Consider the following 6,001-nt stretch of genomic DNA (forward strand, 5'->3'; position numbering starts at 1 on the left):
TACCCTGGCATGACGTTTTGATAACAAGGGGACTTTTATCAATATATTCGGCTCTGTTTACTCTCAGGTTCAAGAATACCAGTTAGCTTTAAAGTAGACATCGCGCATATCCCAGCAAGCTCCTGCATGTCTTCTCTCGCGGACACCTTCCCTAACAGGAATTGTGTCAATTTAAAACTTGCACATGACAGTTCACAAAATTGTCCATTTAAAGACATACAGTATAACCAATGTATTAATTACTACGTTTAGCTAACATTAGATAGTTAATCGAGAGAGATTCATACTTTTGCCTCGATTTGGCAGTCTCATCCCGATCATCATGGCATTTGTAGTTCTTTATGATAGCCACGTTAGTGTAACAGTATAACTTTAAACCGTCCCCTCGCCCCGACCCGGGCGCGAACCAGGGACCCTCTGCACACATCAACAACAGTCACCCACGAAGCGTCGTTACCCATCGCTTTGCAACATCGCTCCACAAAAGCCGCGGCCCTTGCAGAGCAAGGGGCAACACTACTTGTAGGTTTCAGAGCAAGTGACGTAACTGATTGAACCGCTAGTAGCGCGTACCCGCTAACTAGCTAGCCATTTCACATCCGTTACATTAGCAGCTAATTAGCGTTTAATTTTGGGGGGATAAATAGAGACGAATATATTAATAAAAGTTACCATGTCCTAGAGAGATTTGCATGGTTATCAAAACGTCACGCCAGGGAAAGCCATTTCTTTTTTATAGTTATTACATTTTTTTATTAATTATATTTGTTTTATTATTTGTATTTTACCCTCTTTTTCTCCCCAATTTTTAGATCTTGTCTCATCGCTGCAACTCCCCAACGGGCTCGGGAGAGGCGAAGGTCGAGTCATGCATCCTCCGGGCTCAGGAGAGGCGAAGGTCGAGTCATGCATCTGTAACGGATGTGAAATGGCTAGCTAGTTAGCGGGTACGCGCTACTAGCATTTCAATCAGTTACGTCACTTGCTCTGAAACCTAGAAGTAGTGTTGCATCTTGCTCTGCAAGGGCCGCGGCTTTTGTGGAGCAATGGGTAACGACGCTTCGTGGGTGACTGTTGTTGATGTGTGCAGAGGGTCCCTGGTTCGCGCCCGAGGTCGGGGCGAGGGGACGTACTAAAGTTATACTGTTACATTGGTGCCGTGACCTGGATCACTGGTTGCTGCGGAAAAGGAGGAGGTTGAAAGGGGGGTGAGTGTAACGGATGTGAAATGGCTAGCTAGTTAGCGGGTACGCGCTACTAGCATTTCAATCAGTTACGTCACTTGCTCTGAAACCTAGAAGTAGTGTTGCACCTTGCTCTGCAAGGGCCGCGGCTTTTGTGGAGCGATGGGTAACGACGCTTCGTGGGTGACTGTTGTTGATGTGTGCAGAGGTTCCCTGGTTCGCGCCCGTGTCGGGGCGAGGGGACGGTTTAAAAAGTTATACTGTTACATTGATGCTGTTGACCCAGATCACTGGTTGCTGCGGAAAAGGAGGAGCTTGAAAGGGGGGTGAGTGTAACGGATGTGAAATGGCTAGCTAGTTAGCGGGTACGCGCTACTAGCATTTCAATCAGTTACGTCACTTGCTCTGAAACCTAGAAGTAGTGTTGCACCTTGCTCTGCCAGGGGCCGCGGCTTTTGTGGAGCGATGGGTAACGACGCTTCGTGGGTGACTGTTGTTGATGTGTGCAGAGGGTTCCTGGTTCGCGCCCGAGGTCGGGCGAGGGGACGTACTAAAGTTATACTGTTACACATCCTCCGGGCTCGGGAGAGGCGAAGGTCGAGTCATGTATCCTCCAAAACAAAGCTCCTTAACATCCGAACCCGCTTAACTCGGAAGCCAGCTGCACCAATGTGTCGGAGGAAACACTGTTCAACTGACTACCGAAGTCAGACTGCAGGCGCCCGGACTGCCACAAGGAGTCGCTAGAGTGCGATAAGCCAAGTTTTATGCAGTTTTTAGAATATTAGCATGAATTATCTGTCACAAATGTGATGGAAACCTAGCTAGTGATATCCTTCACCACCGTCATTTTATGAACGATATCTCGAACCAGTCATGACTATTCAATAAAACAATACATCATTTAAGTTTCTTTCCAGCAAATGTCTTATTTACATGATTGTATAACTAGCAGAGGACTTGTAGTTAAGGTTGCTGTATTTATTAAGTTTAGCAATGAGGGTGAAAACTAGCATAGTTCAGCTAGCCAGCTAGTTTAGGGTTGTCACTAGTTACCACAGCCACAAGGTCAAATGGACTATATTTTAGAAATCCATGAAAACAAAAAGGTTAGGCATAAGGTTAGCAGTGTGTTTAGGGTTTAAAATCAGATTTTAAGAAGATACATTGTAGAAATAGGTGGAGTAGCGATAATTATGACTTTGTGACTGCGGTAACTAGTGAAGACTAGTTTAGCCAGGGAAAACTGGGGGAAATGAGCTCGGGCCTAGTGTGGATGTGCACCAACTAGGCTAATTCAGGAGATGGATTGTAGTTTTTAGGTCCTGATATCAGGAGTTTGCGGCGAAAAGTTTGATTGAACAATTTAGAGACTAACCAGGTTTCCATCCAACCTTTTTATGCGAGTAGTCGAAAATGTAATAGCATTCTTGATGTAAACAGAACATTTTGTCGGTAAACTTTCCAAATGTCGACAAAACAAAATACGTTAGAAGAGGTGGGATTTAGTGACGGTAAAATGAATTATGCGAGAAGTGACGGCGGAAATGCTTTAATGCTCAAACATTGATATAATAACCATCATATTGAAGTAAACGTCGAGTCACACGATGACATGTTGTGTGGTCTTCCCACTGCGACTCTTCGGGAAAAACATACAGGTTATTAGGCTACAGATTAAATAAATGTTGGTGAAAATAAAAGGTGATGATCTTGATGCTCCTTTCCAATAAATATCGGGGGTCTTATCTTGGTTACATGATAATCGATGCTTGGCTGCCGTTTCACAAATAAAAATAATCTAGCTCTTTTGTCCATAATAATAATGTCATCATGTAGGCTACACGTGTTCTTCTGTAGCCAACCGCTCGCAGATAGCGCTGTTGACTAAAGCGCATGTGCCAATACCAGAGTGGGCTCACTCGTTATATTACTCAATTTTTGTGTGTGAGGAAACCAGTAGAGTTGAAAATGCGATGGAAACCCACTTTCCATGTGTTTTTAAAAAATCCGGTACATGGCAATTTTAACCGCAAAAGGTATGTCATCACGCACAGCCTTTTATCTGCAACAAGTCAACTTGAAGGAAACACATCTTTGTGGGGGGGAATGCGCATATATTGGTTTTATGCTGGTTTTAGAATATTCTGTCGCCAATTGGATGGAAACCTAGCTTCTGAAAATAATAAATCCGATGACTTATATTGAAGCAAAGCAAATCGATATACAATCCCGAATATCAATAGTAAAACAAAGCTTAAAATGATGTTTGAGTGAACCCTAAATACAGGAAATGAATGAGAAATGAATGAGGAAGTCGCTTCTGGACATGGTGACTCCTTCTTTTCACCACCCTATTCAAGAGAATGTTGTGTCTTTGTCTATGGTCTCAAATCAAATTGTATTTTGTCAGATGCTTCATAAACACAGGTGTAGACTAACAGTGAAATGCTTACTTACTGGCCCATCCCAACAATGCAAGAAGAAACATAGAAAGACAATAACAAGTAATAATGAAAGGAATAGTAAATACACAATGAGTAACGATAACTTGGCTATATAAACTGAGTATCAGTACCGAGTCGATGTGTAGGGGTACGAGATAGTTGAGGTAGATATGTACATATAGGAAGGGATAAATTGACTAAGCAACCGGACAGATAATAAACAGTAACAACAGCTTATGTGATGAGTCAAAAAGGTTAGTGCAAAAAGGGTCAATGCAGATTGTCCAGGTAGCTATTGGTTAACTATTTAACTAACTATTTAGCAGTCGTATGGCTTGGGATTAGAAGCTATTCAGGGTCTTGTTGGGTCCAGACTTGGTGCATCGGTACCGCTTGCTGTGAGGTAGCAGATAAAATAGTCTATGATTTGGGTGGCTGGAGTCTTTGACAATTTTCATTGTCTTCCTGTGACACCGCCTGGTATAGATGTTCTGGATAGGAGGAAGCTTGACCCCAGTGATGTACTGGGGCATACGCACTACCCTCTGTAGCGCCTTTGCGTGTCGGATGCCAAACAGTTTCCATACCAAGCGGTGATGCAGCTGTATAACATTTTGAGAATCATGATGCCCCATAAAAAGTATTTTCAGCCTCCTGAGGGCGACGAGGTGTTCTAGTGCCCTCTTCACAACTGTATTGATGTGTGTGGACCATGATAATTCCTTAGTGATGTGGACATCAAGTAATTGATGTTATAGTTTGTTTTCCAGAAGTTACAAAATAAAAGCTTTAAAATGATATAAATCTGAACCTTTTATCTTTTCCATCGATGAAGATGTGGATGTGTCATGGTATGGCACGGTATGCTTAAATGTTTATCTCTTGAGTGTTTTTAGCATTCAGGTATCCCCCCCCAAAAAAATATTTCTGAGCATTTCTACAATGGACAAATGTGTATGGAAGGTTTCGTTCAAATTAAAAAGGGGGTGCTGTCAAAAAAGTGATTGAATTCATACGGATTTACTCTAGTGAGGCTACGTCAACTGCAAGGGTGTGTTTGACCATGTGCCAGCACTAGAAGTGTCAGCCTCCCTCTATGCTTATACGCTAGTGATTTCGGAAAACGATTTCACATACAAACTTTATATGTCCGAACTCAGAATCAAATAGAATTTCCCCCCCAAAATAACATGGTTTCTGTGGTTGAACGTTTATTTTGTTTGTCAATTTTTGTGCATATGTCAAAATCCATCAGGTAGCCTGATTTCAGATGTGTCCGTGGGAACAGAATCAGGTAGCCTGATTTCAGATGTGTCCATGGAAACAGGATCAGGTAGCCTGATTTCAGATGTGTCCATATAAACAGGATCAGGTAGCCTGATTTCAGATGTGTCCATGGAAACAGGATCAGGTAGCCTGATTTCAGATATGTCCATGGAAACAGGATCAGGTAGCCTGATTTCAGATGTGTCCATAGAAACAGGATCAGGTAGCCTGATTTCAGATGTGTCCATGGAAACAGGATCAGGTAGCCTGATTTCAGATGTGTCCATGTAAACAAGATTATTAGGGAAATTGTTCTTCTTGCAAAGCATGTAAACGTTTCAATCGAACTGCTATATTTATCTGACTATTCACAATGATGATATTATTGTGTGCATACTCACTGCCGGTGTGGTGAGATAACTGACAACCGTGTCAAGATGTTAGACACGCATATTATTTTAAAGTTTACTCTGTAAACCACGCCCCAATGGGCGGAGCTAAGCATGTTATTACTCATGCACTAGGACACATTATTACGGAGCCAGGCCTCTCATTTTACAGTGGGTCTGTGAAGGTTCTGCAGTGTATTGCAGTAAATTATGTCTATTTAATAAGTAAAATATCTTTGAGTAGCAAACAGGGAAACAACGAATCACAGACGAAAAATGTTCTGCCTGAGGAGGGTCGTTTGTTTACCTGACTGTTCTGCCTGAGGGTCGTTTGTTTACCTGACTGTTCTGCCTGAGGAGGGTCGTTTGTTTACCTGACTGTTCTGCCTGAGGAGGGTCGTTTGTTTACCTGACTGTTCTGCCTGAGGAGGGTCATTGTTTACCTGAATGTTCTGCCTGAGGAGGGTCGTTTGTTTACCTGATTGTTCTGCCTGAGGAGGGTCGTTTGTTTACCTGACTGTTCTGCCTGAGGAGGGTCATTGTTTACCTGATTGTTCTGCCTGAGGAGGGTCATTGTTTACCTGAATGTTCTGCCTGAGGAGGGCGTTGTTTACCTGACTGTTCTGCCTGAGGAGGGTTGTTTGTTTACCTGACTGTTCTTCCTGAGGAGGGTCATTGTTTACCTGAATGTTCTGCCTGAGGAGGGTCGTTTGTT

The sequence above is a fragment of the Salvelinus fontinalis genome, chromosome 27 (assembly GCF_029448725.1).
Source record: "Salvelinus fontinalis isolate EN_2023a chromosome 27, ASM2944872v1, whole genome shotgun sequence".
In the NCBI taxonomy this organism is placed as follows: domain Eukaryota; kingdom Metazoa; phylum Chordata; class Actinopteri; order Salmoniformes; family Salmonidae; genus Salvelinus; species Salvelinus fontinalis.